General features: G+C 34.5%; 1 pseudogene across 1 annotated transcript; it reads left to right on the forward strand.

The window, feature by feature from the left end:
- The first annotated feature begins 307 nt into the window (after positions 1 to 307).
- On the forward strand, positions 308 to 14,091 carry LOC148121129 (UDP-glucuronosyltransferase 2B7-like; annotated as a pseudogene). The gene is made up of 6 exons (XR_015738548.1): positions 308 to 1,092; positions 1,948 to 2,096; positions 6,450 to 6,591; positions 8,781 to 8,867; positions 11,800 to 12,019; positions 13,800 to 14,091. The product of XR_015738548.1 is annotated as a UDP-glucuronosyltransferase 2B7-like (transcript).
- Positions 14,092 to 14,465: the final 374 nt, after the last annotated feature.

Genomic DNA, 14,465 nt, shown 5'->3' on the forward strand with positions numbered 1-14,465 from the left:
ATGCTTTCCATTCTGTTGAGAGTAAAATTCAGAGAGCAGCCACATAACTCCTACCACTAAGATGTTTGGTGAAACACTTTGGACTATTCTAGTATCTGTGCAGCATAAATGATTGAAGACACAGTCATCACTTCCTGGCTTATTGAAAACACTTTATCATAAATGAGGCATTAAACATACTTATGTAAATAGATAGCAGTTAAATTAACCTTTCATCTTTTGTCCTTCTACATGTTGATTGTGTCTCAATATCAGCTTTGAGCAGTGCAAGTTATATTTTAACTTCTTGGTTAATTCTTTCTTAGATAAAAGCACAAATAGTGACAGAAAGGGGAACACTATGAACAGAAGGACTTTGATGTTGCAGAATGACTGTGAAGTGGATGTCTGTTCTGCTGCTCCTGCAGATGAGTTGCTACTTCAGATCTGGGAGCTGTGGGAAGGTGTTGGTATGGCCATTGGAATACAGTCACTGGATGAATCTGAAGATAATACTGGATGAACTTGTACAACGTGGCCATGAAGTGACAGTTCTGAGGCCTTCATCTTCTGTCTTTTTTGATCAAAAAAGAGCATCTGGTCTTAAATATGAGACATTTCCTTCATCCATCAATAATGACAAAGTAGAAAAGTTTTTTGGTGAATGGGTCAATGGGTGGATATATGATGTTCCAAAAGATTCATGTTGGAGATATTACCCATCATTTAACACACTATTTGGGAAATATTCTGATTATATTTTAAACCTTTGTAGAGAAGTAGTTTCAAACAAACAATTTATGACAAAACTACAGGAATACAAGTTTGATGTTGTTTTTTCAGATGCTATTGGTCCCTGTGGTGAGCTGATAGCTGAGTTACTCCAAGTACCCTTTATGTATAGTCTTCGCTATGCTGGTGGCTATGGATTAGAAAATTTTAGTGGGGGACTTTCATTCCCTCCCTCTTATGTGCCTATAATTATGTCAAAGTTAAGTGGTTGAATGTCGTTTATGGAGAGAGTACAAAATATGATATGTTTGTTTTATTTTGACTTTTTGTTTGAGTCATTTCCTGCTAAGGATTGGGATCCATTTTTCAGTGAAATTTTAGGTAAGTTGTATTTTTCTTCACAAGTGTGAGGGCCTAAATATCATTGTTCTGAAAAGTATTCTTAGGTACAAATATGTCTTTCATGTCTAAATTGTTAAATGAAATATAATATTGTGTAACAATCTCACTACAGCATCATTTCCAAACCTTCATTTTAAAGACAACTGAATTTTGCACTCAAATATGTTTGTTCTGTATTGTTGGCAGTCATGGTCTCCTGGTTTAAATAAGTTAAGTCAAAATGAAACAAGAGCAAACATTCCTGTTCTCAAACTTTCTGAGAACTACATTCCAGATAGTATTTGTAAATATTTCTACAAAGAAATACATATGCTAATCCAAATGAAAAGTAGAAACAGATGTAAGAAATTCTTCCAGACATAACCCTCATAATTCTCTGAGAAAACCAAGAGTCAAGGAATAGCCTGTTTGCTGTGGAAACTAACATGATTCCTGCAAAAGATGTGTCCATAATTATACTGGAATAGCTTGACTCTAGATATAGAGTGTTCTTTTATATTTGTATGTGTTTTCTGAAGCTTCAAAGAAGAACAAGGTGCATACCAGTACATAGGAGCTTTATGGCTTCTATAATGAATAGAACTGCTAAATCATCGATGAGACACTAGCATTTCATCTCAGCTCACCTTGAACAGACATATATTTTGTAAACTACAGATAAATTACACTTTAATTGCATTTATGCAAAACTTAATGTATTTGTTTCATGAATGTTTACTTTGCTTCTTTTAGTAAAATTATCCCAATATTTTCAGACAATATTAATTTATTCACATGACAACACTTTCATGATCATTTTGCTCTTCCGCCCACAACTTTCATTTCTCCATTCAGGAAGACCTACTACTATGGTTGACACAATGAAGAAAGCAGAAATGTGGTTCATTTGCTCCTACTGGGATTTAGAGTTTCCTCGCCCAACCTTACCAAACATTGAGTTTGTTGGAGGTCTCCACTGCAAACCTGCCAAACCCTTGCCTGAGGTAAATAAATCCTTTTGTTTTGTTTTGTTTGATTTTACTTCATTTTAGTAAAAAATGGTTTTGCTTCATTTTTTTAGTTTTATTCCAGTGAATAAAAAAATAGGGAAAAAGAAAATCTTGCCAAAATATGCTCAAGGTTAAAGCAGTCACAAACCTATGCATTTCTTTCATTTATAGGCTAACATAAGAACCTTGGGAAAACATAATTCAATGCTATAATAAGCTTTATTATATGCTTATTCACGCAAAATTTGTCAAGTGACTAACATACAGCTGTTTTGCTTTGTTTTTTAACTAAATAAATATTGCAATATATATTTATTACACTGCAATAAATATAGTAAATATATATTAAATATTATTGCAATATTCATTTTATATATATATATATTATATATAGTAAAATTTGTAAGTATACCAGACATGTAGAGTATTGCTGCATTCATTATTACCACTGAATAAGATCTTGGTTTGCAGAGAAACAACAAAGAGAAATTTCTGTCTGAACCTAGTCCATACTAAAAGATAGATTATATTCCCTTAACGTAAATTGAATGAAATATATTTAATAGAAGCCACTATAATCTAAAAAGACTATTGAATCAAAATAATAAAACTTATCTTAAAGTCACTGATTTAAAGCAAAAACCTAAGATGTAAAAGAGAGGTCTAGGAATAAGGCTAAAATGATATAAGAAGATAAGCAGCTAGAATTGCAGGTGTTGCTTAGCAAGAAGTTATAGACAGCGGGGATTTAGACAAACTGATCATTCTAAACCTAACAATAGAAAATGATTAAACTGTTAATTATGTCACTAAGAACACAGAGAAAAGAATAAACTGAGGAGAGAGATAGTATCAAATTTCCTTTGAAATTAAAAAAAAAATCACCTCCAAGAAGCAGCCTCTGTGTTAGATGGCACAGGGGCAAGATAGAAAGAACTTATGGGAGGCTGGTGTTTGATGTTACAGTCTAGATAACAAAAGGGCGAGTTTATAATAAAATACTTATGGATCTTCACACATCTAACCATAGTCAAGTAGTACAAAAATCATATGGAGTTTGGAGAAAGATTGAAACCAGGGGAACCAAGTATCTCAGGTTCTAAGTGGGTAAAGCCAAGTTAATGCTGAAAATTTCTGTCACTGGTATTTTTGTTGTTACTGTGAGAGTGAGACAACATTGCAGACAGCACAGGCTACAGTGTTCAATGATTTATATTGGTCATAGACTCAGCAGTTTCAGAACTCGGCTCTGTTGGTACCTGTCCTAGGGTAAGGCAAACTCTATTGGGGAAAAATTTGGGGAAGGAGCTGTATATACCATAAAGGAAACAGAGATTTATTTGAACTATCCCAAACACAAGAAAAAAAAATTATCTCATAGGTCATTAGACTACACTTCTTAAAGTTTCCAGAACTCTCCAAAAGGTACCATGATCAGCAGTCAAGGACTTATCAGTGATTCTCCCAGAGGACATTTGCATTGTATGTATAATGATTTACTGAAACTTGTAACATGAGGGCCAGCTTGTTGAGGTTTCTGTCCCGCCCGGTACCCCACAGCCGGAAAGTTCCAGAGAAAATCACACAGAGATCTCCATAAGTTATAAAACTGATTGGCCCATTAGCTCAGGCTACTTATTAGCTCTGGTAGCTTATATTAACCCATTATTTTTATCTATGTTAGCCACATGGCTTGTTACCTTTCTCAGTGGAGTAGCTTACATGTTACTTCTTCCGTGATCTGGGCAGAAATGGCAGAGGAGTTTCCTGCTTCCCAGAATACTGTTCTCATTACCCCACCTTTATTTCCTGTCTGGTTGACCCACCTATACTTCCTGTCTGGCCAATCAGCATTAAATTTAAAACATGATTGACAGAATATAGACAATTCTCCCACACCAGAAATTAGTAATTATCTTATATTTAAAGGAACTGAAGATTCATCTTGCTCAATAATAATGAGAATTTTAGCACATTCTCAGATAGTGTCCTAAAGAGAAATATACTCTACATATTTATTAAAGTAAATGTATACATTTTGAAAACAGGAAGAAGAAAATGTAAACCTAAAATGTATCATGCCAAGATTCTTCAACAGTATTGTAGCTTAAGCAGAAGACCATTCCTCAATATTGTAGAAGGTTGCCTTTCATGATATTTACAGAAAAACTCAAACTCAACATTTCCTTGCTTTCAGTCCATGTGCTCCTCACTTGATATCTCAAAGTTTTGTAGCTTAGAGTATAAAAGGGGTAATTTACTCTATTGACATGAAGTTTTTTTTCTTTAATGGTTGTCATTAAACACACACACACACACACACACATGTGCATACACACACAGGTATACTGACAAATATATAATATATAAAGTTCAAGTCTATTGAGTGTTGCTCATATGCACACATTTTAAGGGGCATATTTCTTGAAAATGGGTAAAAGGTTTTGTACTCGTCATTTGAGAAGTTGGGTCATGTTATTCTGTCTTATGCCAGACTACAGGAGACCACTAAAGCTTTATTGGGAAACAGAGGTCCTGGCATCATAGCAGCCTCCCAGGATAACTGCAGAATATATATATATATGTATATATATATATATATATGTATATATATACATATATATATATGCACATGAACACCTAATTATTCTTACCACTTGCTTTGGAAAACAGTAATTAGATTTAATTATTCAATTATTCTGCCATAATATCTATTATGAAATAAACATCACAGTTTAAAAATAGTTATAGAGAATAAGCTTTCTTTGATGGCATATGATATCCAAAGAACTTGTGGGTTTTTATATTGATACCAACCACATAATATTAAAATTTTTCATTTGTTTTTAATTTGTGTGATATATGTGTGGGCATATAAACTACTATGTGTGCATGAGGGGAAACTGACATCATGGCTTATGAATGAATGTTAGAGGCAAATTCCATGAGTCTGTTATTTTCTTACAGCATGTGTATTAGAGGGATCAAATTCAGGTTATCAGGCTTGCTAAACAGGAGTCCTCCCAACCGAACCAACTCACTAATCATTGAAATAATTTTAAATGGATAACAACACCCAACAATGGTTTTGAATCACCTAGACTACACCCAGTGATTTCCCATAATCAAAGGCTGATTCCATATGTGTGTAGGTTTTGAACATTTTGTACAGTACTTGAGGGATTCCTCAATTTCTATTATGAGAAACGGACAGTGCTCTTAGTATCGCAACAAGGGAAAGACGGCAATAAAAACAATGTGCAACAATACAATGATCATAATTGGTTATAGCAATTGTTGTTATTATATTTTGCAAACAGGATTTTTAACCTAAGTTATATATTATGAAGGTTATCTTATTCTGTATTAACATTTCTATATTTATTCTGGAGAGATTGATCAGCAAAAAAAGAGACTAGACTAAAGGCCTGATAATTTGAGTTTCATCCCATAGTAATAAGCATGAATGGTAGGAGGGGAAAACTTCTAAACACTGCTTCTTGACTCTGCCATTATTATGGTTACTATTACACACACACACACACACACCCCAAATAAAAATAAATGCTAAAATTATTATTTTTATCTTCCATAATTTTGTGCTTTTCCATCAGTTATGAAATGCTCCTGAGGCTTCTTTGCTTAAAAAAAAGAAATCAAAAGTCTATAAAATATATTAAGTGTCTTAGCATTATTTGTATATGAATACTATATAGATTTATATCTGAGCTATATACACAAAGTAAAATCAATTAGTGTAATCAATGTGTATCATAGTTTTATAGACAATAAAAACATCTTCAAACATAGCTTCAAAAATGATTATATAAATTGCATATGTAAATATTACATTTTAATTGTCTTAACAGAATGAAACCTTACATCAAGAACAATGAAAGGCTTATACTAAGTAACATATATAAATATATATGTGTGTGTGTGTCACAGTAATAGAATGTTATATAATACTGTCCTTATTTACACTAAATGACTAGTCATAGGAAGTTTAAATGGAAATGAAGAAAGGGGAAATCACCTTTTCTGTAGATTAAGAAATGAATATAAATAAGAATTACAACTTTCTAAGCCTCTCATAAGATGTATATGATGCATCTTAAAATTTTTCAGAAGATAATACTTGGTATATTTGTTGCTCAAATATATGAATATACATAGTGCAGATCCCCATGAGTATGGGGTGGTTAGAACAGCAATGATTGTCTTATGTGTGTTTGACCAGAGGCACTTATCTTTCCTATAATGCTTCATTTTCCCCTATTTTAGTAGCAATTTGAATAGCATTTCTGCTATTGATTTTCAATAATAAAATTATTTCTGTATCCACAGAAAATGGAAGCATTTGCACAGAGCTCTGGTGAACATGGTATTGTGGTGTTTTCTCTGGGATCAATGATCAGAAACACAACACAAGAAAGGGCCAACGCAATTGCATCAGCCCTTGCACAGATTCCCCAAAAGGTAAAATGAGGTCCCCATGTGAGGAAGTTATCTACCTAGTTTACTAAAGTCTGGAAAGGGGTGACACTGGAAGGTCCCCTTATGTAAAATCAAGTATTATGATTGCCTTTAGTCAGTTTAGAAACAAAGATAAAGATGGCAGATTCTACAGAATGTGTTTTTGATGACAATAACAGTGACATAAACATTGTGATCACAGGGAAGCATGGTGAGTGAGAGCAATCTATACTTCTCTAGTCAGATGATACAGAGAACAAAACTACACAAGAATAACTAAATTCTCAATGGTCACTTAAACCTTTATCTTGAGCCTTGTTTGAATCTAGACATTCAGGGAAAAATGAAAGTTTATTTTAAAACTTTGTTAGCAGATATAGAAAAAAATGTCTGTAGTATAGCCTTCCAGACCTACAGTAGCATAGAAATTTCCCAGGTTTCCCTCCCCTATTTGTTAGAATGCTGAACTAGGGTTGCCAAGTTACCACTCAGGAGACTTTTCAGAGAAAGGAAGAAGACAATTCACCATCTCAGTCCTTTTGTACCAAGTTCATTGAGGAAAAATAAAAGGAAGGATCAGCCATTCTAGAATCTGCCAAACTTAAAACAGGACGATGTAAAGAAGATGGAATGTTCCCTGTACTTATGGTGCACCAGACACAATCAAATATGGTCTAAGTCACTGTCGCTAACCCAGAAGAGTAAAGTGTGTTTCATTTAGGAAGAAGTGGGAGCTAAGAGATAATGCAGTAGAAATAGGATGGATGACAGAATAAGTACACCAGACTCTCATCATAGGGTATATGAAGATAACTTACCACATCTGAACTGTAATCTGGAGTATGTGGGAACTAGATTTTAGTGTCCTATCCCATGAAGTCTCCCTGTAATAACTCATGCTGGTTTTCTCTGAGATCCTGAAGAAAAGTTTAAATTTATTGTGGCCAACAGATATTGAACATGTATGTGAAGCTCACATTTAGAAGGGTGGTTTGGGATTTCTAACATGAGCACCATCTGTGTGGTCTGACTGTGGAACTGGTTGGCATTTCACAAAGTGCATTAACCCTGAAGTGTTTTGCCATCTATCATATGGGTCAGATGCAGCACCATTGGGATTTTGAATGCTTTCTACAGCTACTGGCACTTAGGAGCAGCACAGCAGGTTCCTTTCCCACATGAAAGGAATATACAGTCTCAGCGACAGTGATATGACTCGTGTGATGAAGTGCTCTGCACTTCCTGTGATTCCTTAGTAAAACCAGTGCCTTAATAAAAGATGAGTAATATTTGACTTAATTTTTTATTGGTTAAAAGAAATTATGCCAGTATATTAATGACTGTAAATAATAATTACAACTTTTTAAGCCTCTCGAGATGTATATGGTGCATCTTAAAATTTTTCAGAAGATAATACTTGGTATATTTGTTGCTCAAAGATATGAATATACATCGTGCAGATCCCCATGAGTACGGGGTGGCGTTGTTATTTCCATGGTGGAAGCAGCACCTCCTCAACATGCAGAAAGGTGCCAGCAAGCATGGGGAGCTTTATGCCAGCCACCAAGTCACTGGTAGTTAGTGGACAACATAAACACACACACTCTGTGAGATTATGGCCAGGATGGAATTGACTGATAACTCATTCTCTGATTATGCGTGGTGGTGCCTTTTCCAAAGAACCAGTAGAGAGAGAAAATTGTAAATATGGATTATTTGCTGAAAATAAATAATGAATAGCAAAAAATAAGTGTCAAACTCTATTAAAATAACATAGGACAAATGAATATAAGTAGATCTGTGGTTCTGTTAAACTGGCTTAAAATTAAGAATGGAAAATTAGAAGTATTATAGTTAATACACATAAAGTTTAATAACTCTTCCTTGCAGATGGTTTATAAACATATAAACTTTTCTTAAATATATTCATGTTTCATTAACTCTCTCATGTGTGCTCATCAAAAATCATGATGACATTGGACTTGATTAAATGTAAAGAGAAACATTTATGGTGTTCCATACTCTGCCTTATGTTTTGATAGTTCTTATTGTCTAATGTCTCTTTTCCTGGTTTCCACAACAGAGATAAGAATGGCATTTAGAAAAAAAAAGAATGGCATTCAGCTAAGCATTGTTTAATTTCTAAAATATTATATTTTAACTTTTAAAATCTGATATAAATTATTGTCTAACCTCTAACAGGTTTTTGGAGATATGAAGGTATGAAACCAGATACCTTAGGTCCCAATACCAGGATTTTCAAGTGGATTCCCCAGAATGACCTTCTAGGTGAGACTCTGCGAAACAAGCACTGAAAGATGAGTCACAAGTTGAAGTGCGATAGGAAGCAAACTGATTTGTTTTAGAAAAGTCAAAAATAAAACCAATTTTTAAATATGTTTTGCTTGAAAGAGATTGAAATGTGTGCTGGCATTGTATTTTTGTATTCCAGGAACAAAATGTGCATTGTAAAAGAAACTGCCTCTCTCAGAGGGTATTCTGTACTTACCTTGGCTTTTACAGATTCAATTTCATACCTGTCACCTTTTCTAAAACAGGAATTTTTCAAAAATGACTAAGAAACATTAATGAACAATCATAATGTTGCCCATCACAAAAAATTAACACTGTTTGTCATGCAAAAATACCACACTCTATTTTTGTTTTGTCGAGACCGGGTTTCTCTGTAGCTTTGGAGCCTGTCCTGCAAGTTGCTCTTGTAGACCAGGCTGGCCCTGAACTCACAGAGATCCTCCTGCCTCTGCCTCCTGAGTGCTGCGGTAAAGGTGTCCACCACCACTGCATGGGTACAATACAGCACTCTGATTGCCACTGTTGTCCTGGCACAATATAATACTCTGGTTGTCATGGTTGTCCTGAATGCCCTGAAAAGCCTTGTGCCAGACTTAGTACATGTGTTAGTTATCATTTTACTTTGTGAAATACATCATTTTTGAGAAAATCATATGTAAGTATTATGTTATCATCATTTTCAACCTTCTTTCCCCTTTTGACCTCTACCATATCACCATCCCACTATGTCCAATTTTTGATGCTTGCTATATACACATGCTTAGGACTGACAATGGAGTATTGGATAAGAGATTAGGCAGGTCATACTGGAGAAACCTGGCAATCCCATCTTGACAGCCATTGATAGTCCACAGATTTCCCAATAGGAATAGGACTTTGTGAAATTTTCCCCATCTATGATGACAAGTCAACTGGTGCTGTCATTACGTAGGTCTTATTTAGGCAATCACACTGGTGAGATTTCATGGATGCAATACACACACACACACACACACACACACACACACACACATATATATCACCATCTTCTATGAAGCATCCTGTTTCCCTGTCTCTTATGCTCTTCTGCTATCTTTTCCAAATTATTTCCATAGCCTTTGATTTAGAAATTTTGCTGCTCTAAGTGTACTTATTGGCCATGGGCATACAATAATCATTTACTCTCTTCCTTTTTCACCAGCTATGGATTTCTGCATTATTCTCCACTTGCTGTAATGGAAGATTTTTCGATGACTTGTGAGAGCTACAGTTACCTGTAGTTATTAGGATAAATGTTAATAATATAGTTAGAAATTATACTTGTTTTGATTAGTTGACTCACTTTACAGTACCACACATAAATTTCTTACTACCGAGTTGGCTTCAAATCCAAGTAGATTTGGATTTATCTTGGTTATTTCTAAGATAAAAGTGCCACAATTTTGCTATTATGGATATCTTTCCATGCCAGTCATTGTTACAAGTCATAGGTCTGACAGCTAACAGGACTATTGATTACATTTCTCCCTAGAGATCTCTTGTAGCCTCTTCCAATATTATGAAAATCCTCAGAGAGGAAGTTTCCAAATCAATTGCTTCTCAATTGCTCCAGGTTCTATGTCTGGAGTGTATAATATCTTCAGACATCTTATCTTCAAGATCTGGGAAGCAATCAAGTACAATGGCCATCTCCACCAAACCAACAACTAAAAGTGAAGTTTTCCGTTCCTTACACTGGATATTTTGTTAACAGTCTATGCATGATTCATGAGGCTAACAATATCACTACATTTGTCAAAACTCTTCCAACCCCCTGGACACACACATGCACATATTACTGTGCATGTACTAGTAAGCAAGCCTGTTTGGCAGTGTTTCTCTATTGATTCCTCAAGTGTCTTTGGTAGCATTTATTACACTGGGGAAGAGAGTAATAGGGAAAAAAGAAGCAAGAAAGAAATGGATGGCACTAACATATGAACTCTTTAAATTGATTAGTTATAACAAACACATGGTGTTCTTAGACATACATTTTCTTCCATCCAATATGTACTCTATATGTTCAATTGAAAGCCCCTTATCATTGTTCCAGTGTCACCACGTGCCACATCTGTCACTCATCCATCACTCAAATAATACTCCTGTAAATCCTAGCATCACCTTTAAAAGAAAACAAAAGGTGCAGTTCTCTCAGTTACACTACTTTGGTCTTGGATAATTCTTGCAGTGGAACCTTATGCAATTTAAGTAATTCAATGTAATTTTTATTTTTTTGTTGTTGTTGATAGAATTTTTTTATTAAATTTTATTGAGCTCTACATTTTTCTTTGCTCCTCTCCCTGCCTTTCCCCTCCCCACTTCAACCCTCCCCCAAGGTCTCCATGCTCTCAATTTACTCAGGAGATCTTGTGTTTTTCTACTTTCTACTTCCCATGTCGATTAGATTAATGTAAGTCTCTCTTAATGTCCTCATCATTAGCTAAGTTCTCTTGGATTGTGGTTTGAAGGTTGATTTTCTTCACTTTATATTTAATAACCACCTATAAGTGAGTACATGTGATAATTGTCTTTCTGTGTCTGGGTTACCTCACTCAAAATAATGTTTTCTAGCTCCATTCATTTTCCTGCAAAATTCAAGATGTTGTTATTTTATTCAACTGTATAGTATTCCATTGTGTAAATGTACCACATTTTCCTTATCCATTCTTTGGTCGAGGGGCATTTAGGTTGTTTCCAGGTTCTGGATATGACAAACAACATATTTGAGCACATGTCCTTGTGGCACGATTGAGCATCCTTTGGATATATACCCCAAAGTGGTATTATTCAATGTTAAAAATACCCTGACCCTTTGATCACTTGATTACAGATTTCTACTTATATCTAAGACCTCTAATTAGTATATTTTCTGTTGTTCTTCTGATCCTAGGTCATCCAAAAACTAAAGTTTTTGTAACTCATGGTGGAGCCAATGGCATTTATGAGTCAATTCATCATGGGATCCCCATGGTTGGCATCCCTATGTTTGCAGAACAATATGATAACATTGCTCACATGGTGGCCAAAGGAGCAGCTGTTTCAGTAGATTTTCATACAATGACAAGTTCAGATTTGCTTAATGCCCTAAAGGAAGTCATTAACAACCCTTCGTGAGTATAAACATATATTTATTTATTTATTTATTTGTGTTGTATTGGAACCCAGACCTTTACACATGCATGCTGAGCAGCTATTCTATCGGTGAGCTTTGTCACTTGCCTATTTATTAAGAATAATTTTTCCAGAGATTAACCTAGACAAAAAAATAATGATAAGTACAATGATCTGCATTAGACAGTGAGGGAATATCAATGTGTTTCCTCATTATTTTGCCTTAGACAATATCTGAGTTTAACTTGACATCCTCCTCTTACATCATACAAAGCTGTAGAATAGAAAACATGTGTCAACATCCAAGACCAAAGTACTTTGGAGCTGTTTTAGTAAAACAAAAATTACCAAGGATTTAATTTTAGAGTAAATACAGCTTTATTCAAATAACTACAGATACTTGGAATTTTAGTTTAGTGAAGCAAATGAGCAGGGCCACCATATTTTCTTTTACTTCAAAAAAATAACCTCAAAATGGCTTTCTGTAAACCAGTATGATAAAAATTAATCTTTACTTCCAACTATATTTAATCTTACAGATTTGTGCCTGGCAATATGTTGATCCATAGGTGATACATTTTGAAGGCTTTTGACACACACACAGAATTAGTCTTCAGTAAACTGTACAACATCCTTATTACAGGTCTCATCTCCTGCGTAACAACTATATTACTACTTCTGCCTTTTTCTGAAAAGCTCTTACTTCTCTCTGCATTTTGGCTGCTATTCTCCAGTATATTATAAATAATAAGAGGGAAAGTTGCCTCTATTGCCGTTGGTACTCAGTTATGATTCAGCATGCTAAACTGTACACTTGAGGAGCAAGATCCGTAGCTAGATTCCTTTCCCACATATTCTGGTCTGTAATCATCTCACCATTAGAATCAAATATATCTTCAATGCTTCAGTGTAAAATATTGAATAGTCTCAACATTAAAAAAACGCATAAAAGAAAAACATGAGCAGCAATTGCAAGAATTTACTCTAATTCTTGCTTACAGTAGGAATAATTCGCAGTATTCCAAGAGTCAAGAGAATCATACATAGATCTAATCTACATGAGAAGTAGAAAAAGACAAGATCTCCTTAGTAAAATGGGGGCATGGGGAACTTGGAGGATGGTTGAAGGGGAGGTAAGAGACAGGGAGGGGAGCAGAGAAAAATGTAGAGTTCAATAATAAATAATAAAAAAATCATTTTCACCTGAATAGAGAAATTTTTCATTTTATTATTTCCATTTAAGAGTTAAAAACTAGAAGGAGAAATTTATGAAAAGACCAAGAATCCACTAAATGAACAAATCACTGCACACCTACATTTATAATCCATAAGCCCTAATAAGTGATTAATACAAATTCCTCATTAAACCTTACTTCTTAACAGCTTTGCCCAGATATGGGCCACAGTGAAAATGGCAGACATTATTGCGCATTTTCAAATTGTTCTACTGTTCTCTACCAGCTACACTAGCAATTGCTTTCTCAATTACTAATGTTTCAAGACCTCAAAGGCTAGCTTCTTTTGACTTTGTTTATTTTGCTTTGGGGTGCTAATTGAGTCTGATCTCTTACTTATGAATATTTGTCTTTTCCTAGTATTTATTATATATTTAAATCCTGTGTGTTGAAGTTCTAGATGATACATTATTTAAGAAGATCTTTACTATGATAAACACACAATTTTCTTCATATTTCATGTAATCATGGTTATGATACATATAAATTTATGCACATATGTTTCTTCTTTCTGTAAATTAATACCTATCGTGTTTTCCTTTAGCTATAAAAAGAATGTGATGTGGTTATCAACCATTCACCATGACCAGCCCATGAAGCCCCTGGACAGAGCAGTCTTCTGGGTTGAGTATGTCATGCGCCACAAAGGGGCCAAGCACCTGAAGCCTCTTGCCTTTAACCTCACCTGGTACCAGTACTACTCTCTGGATGTGATTGGATTCCTACTGGCCTGTGTGGCAGCTATGATTTTCCTCACTATAAAATGTTGCCTGTTTGTTTACTGATTCTTTGTAAAGAAGCAAAAGAATAAAAAGGAATAAGACTCTTTAAGAAAGAAGACAAGACTATTCCATTCAATTCTAGCACTGTGTATCAAGTGTTTTAAAAGATATAGGATACTTGATTATCTATATATTTTCCTTCTTAAAAATGAACCAATTTAAATATTAATTTCCTGATATAACTAATTTTGTACTGAATTATGGATGTAATCATCCTGAGAACAATGATAACTACTGAAATACCATCTTGCTTATGGGAGAAAAATAGGAAGCCTGGAGTTTCTATTGTGAATTTTTTTAGCGAGATCATCTTTAAAATCAAATGAACTATCACTGTCTGTCAAAAAAAAAAAAAAAAGACAAGGCAGATTTTATCAAACTGCCAAAGTAGAGGAAAGATGTTTCAGGATACAATGAACACGACTATA

This window comes from Myodes glareolus, chromosome 8 (genome assembly GCF_982192425.1).
Source record: "Myodes glareolus chromosome 8, mMyoGla1.1, whole genome shotgun sequence".
Lineage (NCBI taxonomy): Eukaryota > Metazoa > Chordata > Mammalia > Rodentia > Cricetidae > Myodes > Myodes glareolus.